The following is a 21,442-nucleotide window of genomic DNA, read 5'->3' on the forward strand; positions in this document are numbered from 1 at the left end:
ATATACATTTGATGGAATATTATTCAGCCTCAAAACAAAAGGAATTCTGACACATGCTGCAGCATAAATAACCCTTGAAGACATCATGCTATGTAAAATAAGCCAGTTACAAAACGATTGCATGATTCTACTTATATGAGGTAGCTTGGGTAGTCAAATTAAAAAAGAATAGGGGTTTCAGAGGCTGAGGCTAGTGGGAAAATGGGGAGTTGTTTAATGAGTATGGAATTTCAATTTTGCAAGATGAAAAAGATCTGGAGATTAGATGCAAAACAATTTGAAAATACTTAACATTACTGAGGCTGTACACTTAAACATTATTAAAATGGTAAATTTTATTTTACATGTTTTTTCCACAGTTAAAAAAATAAAAAGATTTTTCTCACAGGTAGAGATATTCCAAGGCATTATCAGAGTTAAAGCTCTCATTTAATTTTTCCATTTCTCCATATTTGAAAGAAACAAATGTCAACATTTCTGTTTAGGAGCTTTGTTTTCAATAATTATAATTTTCTAAATATTTCAAAAAATTTTTTTGATGATAACTTAATTTATTCAATAAGTCCTTTATTGGTGGATATGTCAGATGCTTCTAGTCTTTATTAAAAATAATTCCACAAATGTAACCTCATACATGTATTATTTCATAATTATGGAAGCATACCTTCAGGGTAAATTTCTAGATGTGAGATTGCTAGGTCAAGGGGAAAATACAATTTCATTATATATTGCCAAATTCCCCTTCTTGGGACTTGTACCATGTTGCAAAAAGTTTCAAAATTTACATTGTTTTGGTGTTATAGTCATTGAATAATTAGATTTTAAACTGTTTATGCTCAAAATGCAATCGAAATTTAGAGGAAGTATTAAAAATTCGAATACATTTCTGAGACAAGTTGATTTATGAAGTAGTTTTTCAAAGGCACAAACATTTCTAGAATCTGATTAATAACAGAAAGCAAAGAGAAAACGTACTGGATGCCAACCTAAAGAGTTTCTTTTTAACTGAATGCCTGATGCCAATCTAAAGAGTTTTTTTTTAACTGAATGATATTATCAGTGTAAAGATGTATTTATGTTATTCTGTGTATATACGTAATATTTATAAATGGTGCCAACTGTGGCTTCTATTTGTTTTTTAGAATATTGCAAATTTGATTATAATTATGAATTTGTGTGCAGAAACCTAATTTTGTATGTTTCTGCCCCATAAGTTTCTCAACTTAATAAGAACATTGCTTTTACCATAATACTATGCTTCGTTAAAATTTAGATGGACACACACAATAAGTACTTCTATTTTCAGTGTTGAACTTATTACTTGGATTTATAATAGCATTTACAATAATTTCAAATGTTTTTCTTTGCTAGAATAAACTTCCAAAAACTTTACTATAATTCTGAATGTTGAAAAAGAAAAGATTAAACCTTTGTTGGAATCAGCTCAACTGAATTTCATTTGGACTTATTTGAGGACACCAATATAAAATGTTTATATAGAATTTTTCTTTTATAAATGGAGCCAATACATTAATAGCTACTGCTTTATTTTTTGCACACACCAAAAAACTTTCAATTAAAACAGAGTTTAATTAACTTAAAAGAATGGTTATTTGATCTAAATGAAAAGTCATACATCATAAATAAAGGCATCTTCTACCATTGGAAGTGGCAAATTGGACACAGTCTTCTTAAAATAACTTCTCTCTTCTGTAGTCAATTCTGATGCTTCTCCAGCAGATTTGTATCTTCTTGTTTTCATGGGGTCAGTGATGTCAGTGTGGCCCCCATATCAATTATCATCAACTTCCCGAACTTACTTGGAACATTTTGCAGGCCACAGCATGGGCCATGTCACAACTGGCTGGTTTATTAAGTAGTCACCATAAACACTAACACTCAATACTTCAACCCTCACTGGAAGACCTGAGGCATTTGATAAATCTCAAGTCTAGTTATCTCTTACAGCTTAACCTATTTACATTGCCTTCTAGGCAGACATGTATGTTTGAAACTCCTGGTTATAAAATGTTTTATGGCATCCAGACTTGTTAAGGTGAATATTTGTTTCTAGTCTTTTGGGTTTCTCTAGGTGATTTCAAATACCTCTAATATGCATCCACTTACTTTCTCAAGTACCTGAAATGAAAGCAAAGTGATGCTCCCCTTCCTGCTGTGGAAGTTAAAAGTACTAAATGACAGCATAGAATTTGGACCTACCTTTGGGTAGGGGTGATAAGACCCAACACCAGGTCCTGGGGGCGAAGAAAAAGACAGCTTGAGAGAGAAAGTGGGAAACAGAGGGCCATCACGAGTGTGGAGGCTGCGAAGGCCCCGAGCTCTGGGAGCTCACGCTATTTATTGGTGCTCAAACAAAGAAACAGGTGGTGAGGATGTGGGGGTTGAAAGGAAATGGTGTATCAAGTGAATGAGAAATATATGGCTGCTTGAGATGATGGGAGTACTAGAAGCAAGGAGCCAACAAGTCTAGCAGACATGCAAGCCCTGCCTCAGCTTCTCTCCCAGCACTCTTTTCTCCCAACGTGCCCCCTTCTCTTTTTTATAAAATCACCACAGCTATCATTATTACTAGCATAAGGTGGCCTCTTTTTTTTTTTAATTAATTGAGCAAGGCAACTGCAGGCTGTGTAGCCCTTAATTGCTGGTTGGTGATCCAGCTTCATTTTTCTTAGCCCTTATTCAAAATGGTTTGAATGCTTCCCACGTATCTCCCCTTTCCCTTTTACAAAAGGACCCTTAATCCTAGGGGTTGCAGAAAGATGAAGGTCTGTCTTCTGTAACTTCTTCATGCTGAATAGGGGCGATGATACTCCTGCCTACCCATTAGGGTCTGTTGTATTCAGGGTAGAGAGGAGTTCAGTCAGAAAGCATTGGTCCATTAAGTATCTACAGGTAAAACCCTGGTGCTCCAGCAGTTTCTCAGCATGGCTCTTACTGGGGGAACTTGGTCCATGGTTGGGATCCATGGGTCCTTCCAGTCTCCTTTTCCATGGTCGTACACATCTTGAGGGTACCTACACGGTTTGCTCATCTCTTGCAAAAACACAAGCATACCCTCATTCCCATGTTAGTAAATCTACTGAAACAGAAGCAAAAACTTTTGTGGCTGTAGTTGGGAGGCATGCCATTGCTGAAGCATTTGTAACTCAGCTTCGGCCTCTTTGGTTAATTACCACAGGGTAAAACTTACCGTTGATAATGAGAAGCAGGCCCCTTCTAACAGAAGGCACAGAGAAAGCAAACTGAAGCTTAAAAGCAATCCTTAAACCTTCAGTTTACACTGTACAAGTGGGTCCACTAGATGCTGTGGTTTATGATAGATCTTCAAATGTTTGGTGGGCACCTACACAGGCACCTGATTGTCACCTAGAGAGACATAAGCAAATCCTCTTCCCCATAAAATTATCTTTCCTTTTTCCCAGGTCTTTGTATGTGCATCCCTCACCATATATTTTGGTCCAGCCTTTTTATTTTCCTTTTGTCCTGTCAGATGTTGTTCAGCTGCAGTCATGGGGTGATCTTTTTATAAATTTTAAAAATTTAATGTTAATAAAGCTAAATGCAATTGCATATGCAGTATCTTATATTACTAGTCCCCTCCCTTTTGCTTTTGTATTTGAGTTTTTAAAGTATGATTAGCTTTTTCCACTATTGTCTGTCCTTTTGAGTTATATGGAATACCCATAGTATGGGTAATATTCCACTGTTGAAAAAATGTTGCCATGGCTTTACTACAGTATCCTGGGCTATTATCAGTTTTGATTTTTTCTGGGATTCCCATAACTGAAAAGCAAATAAAAGATGTCTTTTAACATGAGCTGCAGCTTCACCTGTTTGACATGTGGCCCAGATAAAATGTGAATAGGTATCTACTGAAACATGAACAAAGGACAATTTTCCAAAAGCAGGAGTATGTGTTACATCCATCCTCCAGATGGAATTTGGAGATAAACCTCTAGGGTTGAATCCTGTTCCTTGATGTGGCAGATGCAAGACTTGGCAGGCAGAACAGTGTTGCACACTTTCTTTAGCTTGTTTCCATGATAGTCCATATCTTTTTCTAAGGCCTGCGGTATTAAGATGGGTTAAAGAATGAAATGTTTGTGCATCAGCAAAGACCACAGACACCAATGTATCCACCCTTTGGTTAAGTTTAGTTAAAAGGTGAGGGAGGTTAGTATGTGCTCTCACATGAGTGATATAGAAAGGTGAATGCGTTTGTTGTACTGCTTGCTGTAAAGAATGAAATAAAACGTTAAGCTGTTCATCAGTCACATTTTGAATTAAGGCACAGTCAATATTTTGCATGGCTTGCACTACATAGGCTGAATCAGAGACAATGTTTAATGACTGTTTAAAAGTTTTTAACACTATTATCACAGCCATAAGTTCAGCCCTTTGAGCAGAAGCAAAGTCAGCTTGAAAAACTTGCTGTCGAGGTCCTGCAAATGAGGCTTTTCCATTAAAAGAGGTGAGACATAGCATAGGTAGGAATGCCTAAAGTTGGACGAATCCAATTAATGTCTCCTAATAATTTTCAGAAATCATTTAAGGTTTATTTATGGCGGGAACAGTAAAAGCAAATTTTTCATAATCTTGGGCAGCTAAAGGAATGGTATAAAAGCGATCTTTTAGATCTATCACTACGAGAGGCCAGTATTTTGGGATCATTGTTGGGGAGGGCAGCCCTGGTTGTAGCATGCCTATGGGTTGAATCACAGCATCAACAGCCCTTAAATCTGTTAACATTCTCCATTTCCCGGATTTTTTCTTAATGACAAACACAGGAGAATTCCAAGGGGAGAAAGTAGGCTCTACATGTCCCTTTTGCAATTGTTCCTGCAACAGTTCTTTTAAAGCCTCCAGTTTTTCCTGTTTCAGCGGCCATTGCTCCATCCAAATCAGTTTGGCAGTTAGCCAAACAAGAGGAATGGGAGCCGGAGGCTTAACAATGGCCGCTCATAAAAATGACACCCCAATCTGGTCCAATCTGTTTGTCCTTTTAATTCTAAAGGTTCTGATTGGCATTTTAATCTTTTTCTAGTTCTCTCCCTGGGCGATATCCCGTATTTTTCTTCATTTATCTACTATTATTACTATATTGATCCATAGAAATAGATATTTGAGCATCCCATTGTTGCAATAAGTCTCTACCCCATAAATTGACAGGAATAGGTGTAATGATAGGCCGAATTGTCCCTTCCTGACCATCTGGCCCTTGACGTGGTAAAATCAAAGAACTTTGAAAAACTTCCAAGGTATCTCCTACTCCAACAATACCAATGGATGCCTTTTGCTTAGGCCAGTGCTGGGGCCATTGATTTATAGCAATAATAGAGACATCAGCTCCAGTATCTACTAGTCCTTCAAAATCTTTTCCCTGAATAGTTACTGTGCAAATGGGTCTTTTGTCAGACACTTGATTAACCCAATACACAGCCTTCCCTGCTGGATTAGTACTACCAAAGCCTCCTGTTCTTTTCACTGTGCTGCTTGCTAGTTTTATGTAAGGTAACAGCAACAACTGAGCAATTCTTTCTCCTGGGGAGGCAGACCACGGAGTTGAAGAACCAATAACTAATTGAATTTCTCTGGTATAATCAGAGTCAATTATTCCGGTATGTACAGTAACACTTTTTAAATTTAGACTAGACCTTCCGAGTAATAGACTGACTCTTCCTGAGGGTAACAGTCCCCTAACTCCTGTGGGGACCTTCTTTGGTGGCTCCTCAGGAAGTAAGGAGACAGGAATTGTGCTGTAGAGGTCTACAGCAACACTGCCTGCTGAGGTGGGGGACAATTGTTGTACATTTGTAAGGGCACTGGCTGTGCCGGGTATGCCTCGGTTTGTTGAGGGGCTCTAGGTGGGCCCCTCTTCCCATTTCCTAAAGAGGTTATCCATCTTTGCTAAATTTAGAATGACACTGATTTGCCCAGTGATTGCCTTTCTTACACCAGGGACGTACACCGGGACTTTTCTGTTGATTGATGGCAGTAGTTTTTGCCTTTTGATTTCCTTTTCTACATTCCTTTCTTGTGTGTCCAAATTGCCCACAACCAAAGCAAAAACATGAAAAACAGGGCATATTCTTTCCTACTCTTAATCCAGCCATAGCCTGAGCTAAAAGAGTAGCCTTATGTAAGTTACCTCCAATGCCATCACAAGCCTTAATATATTCAGCTAAATGAGACTTCCCTCTCAGGGGTCTAATAGCAGTTTGACACTCTGCATTAGCATTATCATATGCAAGAAGCTGTATTACAACATCCTGAGCTGTTTTATCAGTTATGGCTTTATGCACAGCCTCTTGGAACTGAGCAATAAAATCAATATATGGTTCTTTAGGTCCTTGACGGTCAGAACTGAAAGAAGGGTATTTTTCCCCTGTAACATTTATCCTTTCCCATGCCTGTAAACGCACAAATTGCAGCTGAACAATGGCAACATCCTCCATTACTGCTTGATTCACTAATCGACCCCAGTTAGGGCCAACTCCCATTAACTGTTCAAAGGAAACAGGCATAGGTGGCTGTGCTTGTGTGTTTTCCCTTGCCTGAGTTTGCCCTTCATCAGCCCACCAGGTTTTAAACTGCAAGTACTGAGATGGAGTGAGAAAAGATTCTGTCAACGTATCCCAATCATGTGGTATTATCAAGAACCATATTTTTAAATAAAGTTTGCATAAAAGGAGAGTTCGGTCCATATTGACTAATGGCTCACTTAAATTCCTTCAGTAACTTCAAAGGAAAAGTGGTTATATTCTGTCCTCCCTGCTGGATTATAGTAATGGGAAATTGCCATGCTTCAAGGTCTCCCTCAGCTTTAGCTTTTATGAATAGAATTTTTTATAGCACCACCAACTGCTCCAGGTTTTAATGTTGCAACTACAGGAGCAGTAAATTTTTCAGCTAACTTATTTTCTCACCCATTAAGGGGAGAGAAAGGAGGTGGCCATTCACTTAATTCAGCAGGTGGAGCCGACAGGCTAGCAAAACATACATTTTTTTAGTTTTCCTTTCTTTTCTTTAATCTCCTCTGGTATCTGTTCCTCACACTGAGAATCTGAAGTTAGTTTTTACACTCGTCCTCCTCTTCCTCATCTGAATCTGCCTCATCATCTATTTGAAATGGCTCAAGAGCTGCCTTTATTAGTGCCCACATTGACCAAACAGAAACTGGAATTTCTGCTCCATCTTTATATGCCTTCTTAAAATCTCTTCCAATTCTCTCCCATTCATCCTACTCCATAGTCCCTTGTTCCAGAAACCATGGGCAAAACTGTTTTACTGTACTAAAGAGTGATAACAAATTCTGAGTACTAACCTTCACTCCCCCTCTTCGTAATAAATGCCTTAAGAAATTTAAATAAGCAGAATGTCTGCTTTCACTTTGTCCCATTGTTACCCTGCTTCTTCCGAACACTCAGCTTTCCCACTGAGCTTCTTTTAGACTTCCTCGGGTGTCCTTTGATGATGCAGCCTCCGCTTTCACACACTCTAGCATTCCCTCCCTGGGGTCTTTGTTGCCCCACGTGGGACAGCCAGGAATGTTGGGGTGATCAGACCCAACACCAGGTCTTGGGTGTGACAAAGTCCGGTGGAGTCAAAGGAATGAGAAAAAGACAGTTCGAGAGAGAAAGTGGGACAAGGGGGCCATTGCGAGTGTTGAGGCTGTGAAGGCCCCGAGCTCTGGAAGCCCACACTATTTATTGGTGCTCAAAGAAACAGGTGGTGAGGATATGGGGGTTGGAAAGAAAGGGTGTATCAAGTGAATGAGAAACATATGGCTGCTTGAGATAATGGGTGTGCTAGAAGCAAGGAGCCAGCAAGTCTAGCAGACACACAAGCCCTGCCTCAGCTTCTCTCCCAACACTCAGCTTTTCTCCCAACACGATGCTCATGTCCTGTTCAAGGCCCCAGACATCTTCCTTTTATGCCTAAGCACTGGTGAGAACACAAATGATGGATAATAATAAGTGTTGCTGTTTATTGAGAGCTGCCAGGTCCTCTAGCAAGCATTTTAGGTTCTGAAGTGCTTCAAAGTTTCAAATTTGCTTTAAGATACTAAGTTTGGATAATTTTTCTGCAGTAATTAATAATTAATATGTAATTATAAACAGTCATTCCTTCCACCAACCCACTAACCTTATTCAGCTTCCATTGCTGCTCAAGTAACTCACACAGGGAGAACAGATGATTCATGGTCATCTGTGTATTCAAGATCCCATGAGAATTAGAATTCTCTCTAGCTCTACTTTAAATTTGTAAATGTAAGTGTTGGTTTTATTTTCCAAGTCTTGTGCTTGACTGATATGAGTCCAACTCTAAGTGATGGATCAGTCCTTGTTTGGCAACAAAATCGCATTGCTGAGCCTGCAAGGCTGAAGGCCAAGAGGTTGTAGAGCACAGGAAGTTAATGATTGCCCATGAGAGTAAGACAAGCTTCTGGAGACTCCTTTGGTGAATTCACCTATTTTTCCACACAAAACTCACAAGGCTATCTGGGAGTAACAGTAGAAGCCCTCATGAAATCTTAAATATGCAGAGCCCCATGACTCATTTATTCTCTCTGTTCAAATTTATTGGGCTGCAATGGAAGCTGAATGAGGTTGAAGGGATAGTTTGTTAAAGGAACTGAATCCTTATGGTTGTGTGAATTATTGATTGCTGCATAAAAATTACCCAAACTTAGCAGCTTAAAACAACAAACATTTATTATCCTATGGGTCAGGAATCTGAGCACAGATTAGCAGAGGGACTCTGGCTTTGGATCTCTCACAAGCTTGAAATCAAAGTGTCATATGGGGTTGAGGTCATCTAAGGCTCAAGTGGGTGAGGCTTACTCATGTGGCTGGTGGTAGGCCTCAAGTCCTTGCCATGCATGCCTTTCCATGGGGCAGCTCACAACAGGACAGCTTGCTGACTCTAAATCAAGTGAGAGAGGGTGCCCAAATTTTTGGGTGCCATAGTCTTTTAGTAACCTAATCTCAGAAGTAACATCATTTTTGTCATATGTATTAATCAGAAGTAAGGTGGTAGGGCCAAACCATCTCAGAGGGAGGGGATTACACAAGGGTATGACTAGTAAGAGGCAGAGATGATTGGAGACCCTCTTTAAAGCTAGCTATTCTAACCCTTCTTGATCTTTTTCAAAATTGTCATGGTTATTCTTAGAGATTAACTTAAGAATACATTTGTCAAATTTAACAAGCAATTCTATTCGAATTTTTAATGGGAATGAGTTAAATGTACAATTTAATGTGGGAAGTGCTAATATATTTACAAAATTTAACCTCAGCCAGGTGTCCTGAGCCCTTCCATCTATTCAGTTCTTTTTTCATGTCCATTTTCATTATAGTGTTCTTGTCTTGCACATTTCTTGTTACTCTTATTTTTAAGTACTTTATAATTATTTTTACCTTTGTGAATGAAACATTTTCTGATTAGTTATTGCTATTGCTATGAATAAGAAAACAACTTAATTTTCCTATGCTGATCTTTTATTGGGCCATTAAATAGCTGCCTTAATAGTTTTAATATGCATTGCAATATATTCTTAGAGACTTTCTTTTTTTATAATTTCAGCTTTTATTTTAGATTCGGGGGTATGTGGTTGGATTTGTCAATTGGTATGTTGTGTGATGCTGAGGTCTGGGGTGTGAATGATCCTGTCACTCATGTAGTGAGCTGGGTATAATATGTAGTTTTTCAACCTTTGCTCCCTTCCCTCTCTCCCTCTACTAGTAGTCCTCAGTGTCTGTTGTTTTGTCCATGTGGATCCAATGTTTAGGTCCCACTTATAAATGAGAACATGTGGTATTTGTTTTTTTGTTTCTGTGTTAATTCACTTAGGATATGGCCTCCAGCTATATCCATGTTCCTGTAAAAGACATTATGTCATTCTTTTTTCTTGCTGTGTATATTTCATGGTGTATAGAAATAAATATGTGCCACATTTTCTTTATCAAATCCACAATTTATGGGCAACAAAGCTGATTCCACGTCTTTGCTATTGTGAATAGTGCTGCAATGAACACACAAGCTGTATGTGTATTTTTGGTATAATGATTTATTTTCCTTTGGGTATATACCCAGTAATGGGACTGCTGGGTTGAATGGTAGTTCTGTTTTAAGTTCTTCAAGAAATCTTCAAACCGCTTTCCACAGCTACTGAACTAATTTACATTCCCACCAACAGTATATAAATGTTCCCTTTTCTCCAGAGCCTCACCAGCATCTGTTGTTTTTTGACTTTTTAATAATAGGCCTTCTGACTGGTGTGAGATGGTATCTTGTTGTTGTTTCAACTTGCATTTGTCAGATGATTAGTAATGATGAGCATTTAAAAATATATTTATTGGCCACTTGTATTGAGAAGTGATTATTTATGTCTTTTGCACATTTTTAAATGGGGTTGTTTTATTTGTTTTTTGCTTGTTGAATTGTTAAATTTCCTTATAGATTCTGGATATTCCACCTTTGTCAGATGATAGTTTGCAAATATTTTCTCCCATTATGTAGGTTGTCTATTTGCTCTGTTGATAGTTTCTTTTGCTTTACAGAAACTCTTTAGTTTAACTGTCAATTTTTTGTTTTGTTGCAACTGCTTTTGAGGACTTAGTCATAAATTCCTTTCCAAGGCCCATGTTCAGAATGGTATTTCATAGGTTTTCTTCTAGAATTTTTATAGTTTGAGGTCTTACACTTAAATCATTAATCCATCTTCAGTTTATTTTTGTATATGGTGAAAGGTAAGTGTCCAGTTTCATTCTTCTGCATATGGCTAGCTAGGTATCCCAGCACTATTTGTTGAATGGGAAGTCATTTTCCCATTGTTTATTTTTGTCAGCTTTGTCAAAGATTAGATGGCTGTAGGTATGTAGCTATATGACTGGGTTCTCTATTCCAAATTTGAGATCTTTCTAACTTCTTGATGTAAGCATTTAGCACTATAAACTTCTCTCTTAACACTGTTTCTGTTTTTGTTGCATTCCAGATATTTTGGTAGTTTATGTGGCTGTTTTGTACCAGCACCATGCTGTTTTGGTTTCTATAGCCTTATATACTTTGAAGTTGGGTAATGTGATGCTTTCAGCTTTGTTCTTTTTGCTTAGGATTATCTTGGCTATTGAGGATCTTTTTTGGTTCCATATGAATTTTAGATAGTTTTTTCTAATTCTGTGAAAAATAACGTTGGCAGTTTGATAGGAATAGCATTGACTCTGTAGATTGCTTTGTGCAGTTGGACCATTTTAATGATATTCTTTCAATCCATTAGCATGGAATGTCTTTCCATTTGATACTGTCATCTGTGATTTCTTTCAGCAGTGTTTTGGATTTCTCCTTGTAGATATATTTTATCTCCTTAGTTAGATGTATTTCTAAGTATTTTACTTTTGGGTGGCTATTGTAAATGAGATTGTGTCCTTTATTTGGCTCTCAGCTTGAATATTATTGGTGTCTAGAAATGCTAATGATTGTTGAAATTGATTTTGTAGCCTGAAACTTTACTGAGGTCATTTATCAGTTCTAGGAGCCTTTCGGTGGAATCTTTAGTTTTCTAGGTATAGAATCATATCATCAGCAAAGAGACATTTTGACTTCTTTTTCTATTTGGATGCTTTTTATTTCCTTCTCTTGTCTTATTGCTCTGGCTAGGACTTCTATTACTGTTGAATAGGAGTGGTGAGAGAGACGATCCTTGTCTTCTTCTTGTTCTTAAGGGGAATAGATTCAGCTTTTGCCCATCCAGTATGATGTTGGCAGTGGGTTTATCACAGATGGCTCTAATTATTTTCAGATAAGTTCCTTTGATGACTAGTCTGTTGAGCATTCTTATTATGAAGGTATGTTAGATTTTATCAAAAAATTTTCCTGCATCTATTGAGATAATCATATGGTTTTTGTTTTTAATTTTCTTTCTTTTTTTTTTTTTTTTGAGATGGAGTCTCACTCTGTCACCCAGACTGGAGTGCGGTGGCGTGATCTCAGCTCACTGCAAGCTCTGCCTCCTGGGTTCACACCATTCTCCTGCCTCAGCCTCCCGAGTAGCTGGGACTACAGGCACCCGCCACCATGCCCAGCTAATGTTTTTGTATTTTTAGTAGAGACAGGGTTTCACCATGTTAGCCAGGATGGTCTCGATCTCCTGACCTTGTGATTCACCCACCTTGGCTTCCCAAAGTGCTGGAATTACAGGCATGAGCCACTGGGTGTGGCCAGTTTTTAATTTTCTTTATGTGGTGAATCACATTTATTAATTTTCATATATTAAACCTTGCATCCCAGGAGTAAAGCCTGCTTGATCATATGTGCTTGATTTTGATGTGCTGCTGGATTCAATATGCTAGTATTTTGTTGAAGATTTTTGCATCTATGTTCATCAGGGCTATTAGCCTGTAGTTTTCTTTTTTCATTGTGTTTTTTTTCAGATTTTGGTTTCAGAGTGACAGTGGCTTTATAAAATAAGCTAGGGAGGCATCACTTCAACTCAATTTTTTGGAATAGTTTCAGTAGAAGTGGTACCAGCTCTTCTTTGTATTCCTGGTAGAATTCAGCTGTGAATCTATCTGGTCCAGGGCTTTCCTTGATTAGTACTTTTTAAAAATTTACTCAAGCACAGTACTCAACTTTGGTCTATTCAGGGTTTCAATTTCTTCCTGATTCAATCTTGGGAGGTTGGGAGAATTTTTCCATTCCCTCTAGATTTTCTAGTTTATGTGGATAGAAGTGCTCATAATAGATTCCAAAGATCTTTTGTACTTCTGTGGGATTGGCTGCAATGCCACCCTTATTTCTGATTGTGCTTATTTGCATCTTCTCTCTTTTTTCCTTTTTTAAATCTAGCTAGCCATTGATTTTGTTTATCCTTTGAAAGAACCAACTTTTGGTTCCACTGATCCTTTGTGTGGATTTTTAGGTCTCAATTTCATTCAGTTCTGGCTTAATTTTAATTATTTCTTTTCTCCTGCTAGCTTTAGGGTTAGTCTCTTCTTGTTTTTCTAGTTCCTCTGGATGTGATGTTAAATCATTAACTTGAGATCTTTCTAACTTCTCGATGTAAGCATTTAGCTCTATAAAATTTCCTCTTAACAGTGTTGTTGCTGCATTCTAGATATTTTGGTATCTTATATTTCTATTTTCATTCATTTCCAAGAATTTGTTGACATTTTCTTTAATTTCATTGTTTATCCAGAAGTCATGTAGGAGCAAGTTGTTTAATTTCCATGTATTTGTGTGGTTTTGAGAGATCTTATCATTGATTTCTGTATTTATTTCAAGGTAGTCTGAGAATATGGTTGGTATGATTACAATTTTTTTGAATTTATTGAGACTTACTATATGGCTGAGCATGTGGTTGATCTTAGAGTATGTCCTGTGTGCCGATGAGAAGAATGCATATTCTGTGGTTGATGGGGGGAGTATTCTGTAGATGTACGTTAAGTCCAATTTGTCAAGTGTTGAATTTAAATCTAGATTTTTTTAATTCATTTTCTGCCTTTGAGATGCTTTCTAGTTAGATAATAATATTATCTGCAAACAATGCCAGTTTTGTTTATTCCTTTTCAATACTTGAACTTAATTTCCTTTTCTTGTAGCATTACATTGTCCAGAAGTCCCAGGACAGTGTTGAATGGACCAAGAGTGAAGAAGGAGCCATTCTGAGACATGTTGTTCTCAAGTGGAAGGAAGGAGTTCAGATGGTTGAGCCAAGCCATGCAAGTGGTCACGTAGAGGATGTTCACTCCTTCGCTTGGCCAAAGTGAATCATATAATTAATCCCAAAGTTGGATGAGGAGTTAGGCTAGAGGGGTTAGGAAAGTATACTCTACCTATAGACAAGTATGAACAAAGAATTATTAACAAGTAATACAATCTACTCAGAGCCCCATGCTTGAAAGAAGCATTGTGGGTTTTTTTAATGACACATATATATAATTGATAATATATTTCAAAATCAAAATCCAGGGAGATCAGGGTAGATGGGAGGCAGGACTAGATTGCAGCCCTGGGGAAGAGCAGCAGGCAGCGATTTACATTGTAAATTTTAGCTCCAGATCAACTGCAAGAACAAACCAGCAACCTTGAGAGGACCCACAGACCCTCTGAAGGAAGCAGACTGCTGTTGCAAGATCCAGGAGACCCCCCACCAAAAAACTGTGAGTGCCCCAACTGTGGAAGTGGGAAAGGGAGACCCTTCTCTCCCTAACATACACCCCCACTGGAGAAGCCAAAGGTCTGTTTGCGGGAGAAATTTCTGACTTTACCTGGAGCTGAGTCAATTTTGGAGAGCCAAGTTGAAAACAAGGGTAGAGGAAGCAGCAGAAAGGCCTTGGGAGCTCACTGGGTCCCCTGGCAGGCCACTCTTGCCTGACACCACAGGGATCCAATGGGAGAGGAGCAGTGGGTAAAACTACACAGGGAGAAGCGAATCTATAGCTGACCTTTGTAACAATTTGAACAGGGTGAGAAGCCTCCTGGGCAGAACGCAGGGGAGGGTGCAATGATAAAGAAGTGAAGGGAGAAATATTCAAGAAAATAGATAGCTTAAAGAAGAAACAATAAAAAGTTCAGGAAACTTTGCACACACTTTTAGAAATGCAAAATGCTCTGGAAAGTCTCAGCAATAGAATTGAACAAGTAGAAGAAAGAAATTCAGAGCTGAAAGACAAGATTCTTGAATTAGCCAAATCCAACAAAGACAAAGAAAAAGGAATAAGAAAATATGAACAAAGCCTCCAAGAAGTCTGGGATTTTATTAAATGGCCAAACCTAAGAATAATTGGTGTTCCTGAGGAAGAAGAGAATTCTAAAAGCTTGGAAAACATATTCAGGGGAATAATTGAGGAAAACTTTCCTGGCCTTGCTAGACTCCTAGACATCCAAATACAAGATGCACAGAGAACACTTGGGAAATTAATCACAAAAAGATCTTCGCCTAGGCACATTGTCATCAGGTTATCCAAAGTTAAGACAAAGGAAAGAATCTTAAGAGCTGTGAGACAAAAGTACCAGGTAACCAATAAGGGAAGACCTATCAGATTAACAGCAGATTTCTTAGCAGAAGCCCTACAAGCTAGAAGAGATTGGGGCCCTATCTTCAGCCTCCTCAAACAAAACAATTATCAGCCAGGAATTTTGTATCCAGTGAAACTAAGCATCATATATGAAGGAAAGATACAGTCTTTTTCAGACAAACAAATGCTGAGAGAATTCGCCATTACCAATCCACCACTATAAGAACTGCTAAAAGGAGCTCTAAATCTTGAAACAAATCCTGGAAACACATCAAAACAGATCCTCTTTAAAGCATAAATCACACAGGACCTATAAAACAAAAATACAAGTTAAAAAGCAAAAACAAAAAACAGAAATATACAGGCAACAAAGAGCATGATGAATGGAATGGTAACTCACATTTCAATACTAACATTGAATATAAATGGCCTAAATGCTCCACTTAAAAGATACAGAACTGCAGAATGGGTAAGAACTCACCAACCAACTATCTGCTGCCTTCAGGAGACTCACCTTCCACATAAGGATTCACATAAACTTAAAGTAAAGGGGTGGGGAAAAAAAAAGGCATTTCATGCAAATGGACACCAAAAGTGAGCAGGGGTAGCTATTCTTAGACGAAACAAACTTTAAAGCAACAGCAGTTAAAAGAGACAAAGAGGGACATTATATAATGGTAAAAGGCCTTGTCCAATGGGAAAATATCACAATTCTAAACATATATGCTCCTAACACTGGGGCTCCCAAGTTTATAAAATGATTACTAATAGACAGAGAAATGAGATAGACAGCAACACAATAACAGTGGGGGACTTCAATACTCCACTGACAGCACTAGATAGGTCATCAAGACAGAAAGTCAACAAAGAAACAATGGGTTTAAACTATACCTTGGAACAAATGAACTTAACAGATATATACAGAACCTTTCATCCAGCAACTGCAGAATACACATTCTATTCAACAGTGCATGGAACTTTCTCCAAGACAGACCATATGATAGGCCATAAAATGAGCCTCAGTTTGTTTAAGAAAATTGAAATTATATCAAGCACTCTGTCAGACCACAGTGGAATAAAACTGGAAATCAATTCCAAAAGGGACGTTCAAAACTATGCAAATACATGGAAATTAAATAACCTGTTCCTGAATAAGCATTGGGTCAAAAACAAAATCAGGATGGAAATTTAAAAATTCTTCTAGCTGAATGACAATGATGACACAATCTATCAAAATTTCTGGGATACAGCAAAGGTGGTGCTAAGAGGAAAGTTCACAGCCCTAAACACCTACATCAAAATGATAAAAGAAGTGAAGGGAGACTGAAAGAGCACAAACTGCCATTCTAAGGTCACAACTCAAGGAACTAGAGAAACAACAACAAACCAAACCCAAACCCAGCAGAAGAAAGGAAATAACCAAGATTGGTGCAGAACTAAATGAATATGAAACAAAAAATATAAAAGATAAACGAAACAAAAAGCTGGTTCTCTGAAAAGATACATAAAAGTGATAGACCATTGGCAAGATTAACCAGGAAAAGAAGAGAGAAAATCCAAATAACGTCACTAAGAAATGAAACAGAAACGGAAGATATTACAAATGACACCACTGAAATACAAAAGATCACTCAAGGCTACTGTGAACACCTTTACACACAGAAACTAGAAAATCTAGAAGAGATGGATACATTCCTGCAAAAATACAACCCTCTTAGCTTAAATCAGGAAGAATTAGATACCCTGAACAGACTAATGACAAGCAGTGAGATTGAAATGGTAATTTTAAAATTACCAACAAAAAAAGGCCAGGACCAGACAGATTCACAGCAGAATTCTACCAGGCATTCAAAGAATTGCCATCAATCCTTTTGACACTATTCCACAAGATAGAGAAAGAAGAAACCTTCCCTAATTCATTCTATGAAGCCAGCATCACCCTAATACCAAAACCAGGAAAGGACATAACCAAAAAAGAAAACTACAAACTGATATCCTTGCTGAACATAGATGCTAAGATCCTTAACAAAGTATTTGCTAACTGAACCCAACAACATAACGAAAAGGTAATCCACCATGATCAAGTGGGTTTCATACCAGGGATGCAGGGATGGTTTAATATATGCAAGTCAATAAGTGTGATACACCACGTAAACAGAATTAAAAACAAAAATCACATGATCATTTCAATAGATGCAGAAAAAGCATTAGACAAAATCCAGTATCCCTTTATGATTAAAACTCTCAGCAAAATTGGCATACAAGGGACATGCGTTAATGTAATAAAAGCCATCTGTGACAAACCCACAGCCAACATAATACTGAATGGTGAGAAGGTGAAAGCATTCCCTCTGAGAACTGGAACAAGACAGGATGCCCACTCTTACCACTCCTCTTCAACATAGTACTGGAAGTCCTAGCCAGAGCAGTCAGACAAAAGAAAGAAATCAAGGGCTTCCAAAGTGGTAAAGAGGAAGTCAGACTGTCACTGTTTCCTGTTGATATGATTGTTTACCTTGAAAACCCTAAGGAGTTCTCCAGAAAGCTTCTAAAACTGATAAAAGAATTCAGCAAAGTTTCTGGATACAAGATTAATGTACACAAATCAGTAGCTCTTCTATACACCGACAGTGACCAAGCAGAGAATCAAATTGAGAACTCAACCCCTTTCACAATAGCTGCAAAAAAAAAAAAAAAAAAACCTTAAAAACCTTAGGAATATACCTAACCAAGGAGTCGAAAGACCTCTACAAGGAAAACTACAAAACACTGCTGAAAGAAATCATAGGCGACATTAATCAATGGAAACACATCCCATGCTCATGTGGGATGGGTAGAATCAATATTGTGAAAATGACCATACTGCCAAAATCAATCTACAAATTCAATGCAATCTCCATCAAAATACTACCATCATTTTTCACAGAATTAGAAAAAACAATTCTAAAATTCATATCGAACCAAAAAAGAGCCCGCAGAGCCAAAGCAAGACTAAGCAAAAAGAACAAATCTGGAGGCATCACTCTACCTGATTTCAAACTATACTATAAGATCATAGTCACCAAAACAGCATGGTACTGGTATAAAAATAGGCACAATGGAACAGAATAGAGAACCCAGAAATAAACCCAAATACTTACAGCCATCTGGTCCTCAATAAAGCAAATGAAAACATAAAGTGGGGAAAGGACACCCTTTTCAACAAATGGTGCTGGGATAATTGGCTAGTCACATGTAGGAGAATGAAACTGGATCCTCATCTCTCGCCTTATACAAAAATCAACTCAAGATGGATTAAAGACTTAAAACTAAGAGCTGAAACTATAAAAATTTTAGAAGATAACATTAAAAAACCCTTCTAGACATTGGCTTAGGCAAGGATTTCACGACCAAGAACCCAAAAGCAAATGCAATAAAAACAAAGATAAATAGCTGGGACCTAATTAAACTAAAGAGTTTTTGCATGGCAAAAAAAAACAGTCAGCAGAATAAACAGACAACCCACAGCGTGAGAGAAAGCGTTCACAATCTATACATCTGACAAAAGACTAATGTCCAGGATCTACAACAAAGTTAAACAAATCAGTAAGAAAAAACCAAACAATCCCATCAAAAAGTGGGCTAGGGACATGAATAGACAATTCTCAAAAGAGGTTATACAAATGGCCAACAAACATGAAAAAATGCTCAGCATCACTAATGATCAGGGAAATGCAAATCAAAACCACAATATGATACCACCTCAGTCCTGCAAGAATGGCCATATTCAAAAAGTCAAAAACAGTAGATGCTGGCGTGGATGTACTGAACAGGGAACACTTCTACACTGCTGGTGGGAATGTAAACTAGTACAGCTGTTATGGAAAACAGTGTGGAAATTCCTTAAAGAACTAAAACTGAAACTACAATTTGATCCAGTAATCCCACTACTGGATATCTACTCAGAGAAAATGAAGTCATTATTTGAAAAAGATACTTGCACACATATGTTTATAGTAGGACAATTCACAATTGCAAAAACGTGGAACCAACCCAAATGCCCATCAAAAAGTGGATAAAGAAACTGTGGTGTATATATATAAGATTGAATACTAGGTAGCCATGAAAAGGAATGAATTAACGGCATTTGTAGTTACCTGGGTGAGACTGGAGACTATTATTTTAAGTGCGATAACTCAGGAATGGAAAGCCAAACATCATATGTTCTCACTGATATGTGGGAGCTAAGCTATGAGGATGCAAAAGCATAAGAATGATGCAATGGACCTTGGAGAACTGAGGGGAAGAGTGGGAGCGGGGTGAGGGATAGAAGACTACAAATATGGTGCAGTGTATACTGCTCAGGTGATGGGTGCACCAAAATCTCACAAATCCTGGGGGAACAGAAAAAAAATGTACTCAATAACTATATTTGGAATAAATAAATGACCTAACTTCAAAAAAAAATCTAGCAGATACTTTTTGAACAATCACTTTGTTTTTCTGTAGTGTCAGATAAGCTATCCCCTTTTCCTGAAATGCCCTCCCTGCCTCTGTCTCCCTTTTCCTTCCTTCAAGACTTGCACTGCCTAGCACGGGGCTTTGCGTATGTCAAGTAGTCAATAAATTGTTTGTTAAATTTTTTGTTGAATTTAACCTTTTCTTCTTGATGTGGCATTTAAAAACCGCAGCTTTTCAAATGGCAGGCATTCAAAAGAATGACTGAATTGAATTGACGACGGGAAAAAAAAAACAGCTCTTTAAATATAACTGTTGATGGACACCTAGACAATCATTCCTGATTCAAGAAATTATGAACAAGATAACAAAATGCCATCCTATTCAGATGTTCTAACATCTTCAAGATCCAATAACTTGGTCCTAAATTAATTAAAATCTATCTTTTTTTATTCAATGTATTTCTTTTGAGCTTAATTAATCCTCTCACTATTTTTATTTGTTATCTTTTCTAGGAAGTATAAAAAGCTTAGCATATTTTATTTTCTCACTAAGCAGAATTTCCAGGTGATGAATCCCAGGCATATGTATAATGAAAACATTCCTCAGGTGATTCTAATGCAAAACTCATTAAAAATCACATTTCTAGAGGTAACAAAATAAACCCTCAGGAACACTCTTGGTCCTGTAGGGAAGTCAAAGATGGCTTCCATCCACCCTTCTTGGTTCTTTGGCTGAGCTGTGAATTAAATTGATATAACACAGATTCACAGGAGAAAAGGTATACAAATTCATTGTGTACAGAGGCATGGCACAGTGGGGCGGAGGCATCACATGAAAGAAAAAAGAATACCCAAAACTCAGTGGGATCTGGAAGCTTATATACCCTCTTCAGAGGGGTGAGGGGATGTAGGCAACTCAGACTGGAGTAAATGAGTTTTGAGGAAGATGAATGGGCCATCAGAAGCATAGTTGCAGTCTGTGACCAAGTTTGTCTACGCATGGTTTGCCAACCCCAGTCTCCTCTGCTGTGATATGAGCCAGTCTTCCCTGGTTGGTGACAACTGAGTTCCTCTGGAGGATCTGTCCGTAGGCCGATAAGGAAAGCAGATAGAAGGAGCTTAGAGACAGCCCCTCCCTGCATTTGCTCTTCTCCAAGTACCCTCAGTTTGAAGTAATCAGCATATGAAAGTGGCATATTCTGAGATGGCATTTCCTGCTCTCAGGTAATAAAAGTTGTTTTTGAGCATCCCTCTTCCTGATACAGGTACTTTATTAATGTAGATTTCCTTTATAGATGTAAATTTATTTTGCAATGGAACAGCTTTTCAAGGACTCCTGTGACTGCAGTTTCTCAGAATAACCAGTTTGAAATATGTCAAAGAAGTATATTTTCAGGTGGCATATTCTGGTCTCCTATAGTCATATTTTGGGATGGTGTGTCTTAAGTCCCAGCAGTTCCCCATAACAAAGCTGAGAATTGGGATGCCACATTCAGTCCTGTTTTTAATCCTGTTCTTCACATTCCTGCTTCATTTACCTCACCAAAATGGAAAGGGTATAAGTTTCAAATTCTAGAACCATGAGTTCAGATTCTGGCTCTGCTGTTCACTACCTTTGTGACTATGGGACATTACTCTTTCTCTTTAGTATAAACTGGAGCTAATGAGAGAATTGTGTTAATCCATTTTGCATTGCTATAAAGGAATGCCTGAGACTGGGTAATTAATAAAGAAAAGTTTATTTGGCTCATGGTTCTGTGGGCTGTACAAGCATGGCACCAGCATCTGCTCAGCTTCTGGTGAGGCCTCAGGAAGCTTTCACTCATTGCAAAGGGTGGAGGGGGAAGCAAAGGTGTCACATGGTGAGAGAGAGGGGGGCGGGAAATGCCAGCCTCCCTTAAAATACCATTCCTGCTTGAACTAATAGAATGAGAACTCACCATTAGTGCAGGGAGGGAGCCAAGC

This window comes from Nomascus leucogenys, chromosome 14 (assembly GCF_006542625.1).
Source record: "Nomascus leucogenys isolate Asia chromosome 14, Asia_NLE_v1, whole genome shotgun sequence".
NCBI classification, from domain to species: Eukaryota; Metazoa; Chordata; class Mammalia; order Primates; family Hylobatidae; genus Nomascus; species Nomascus leucogenys.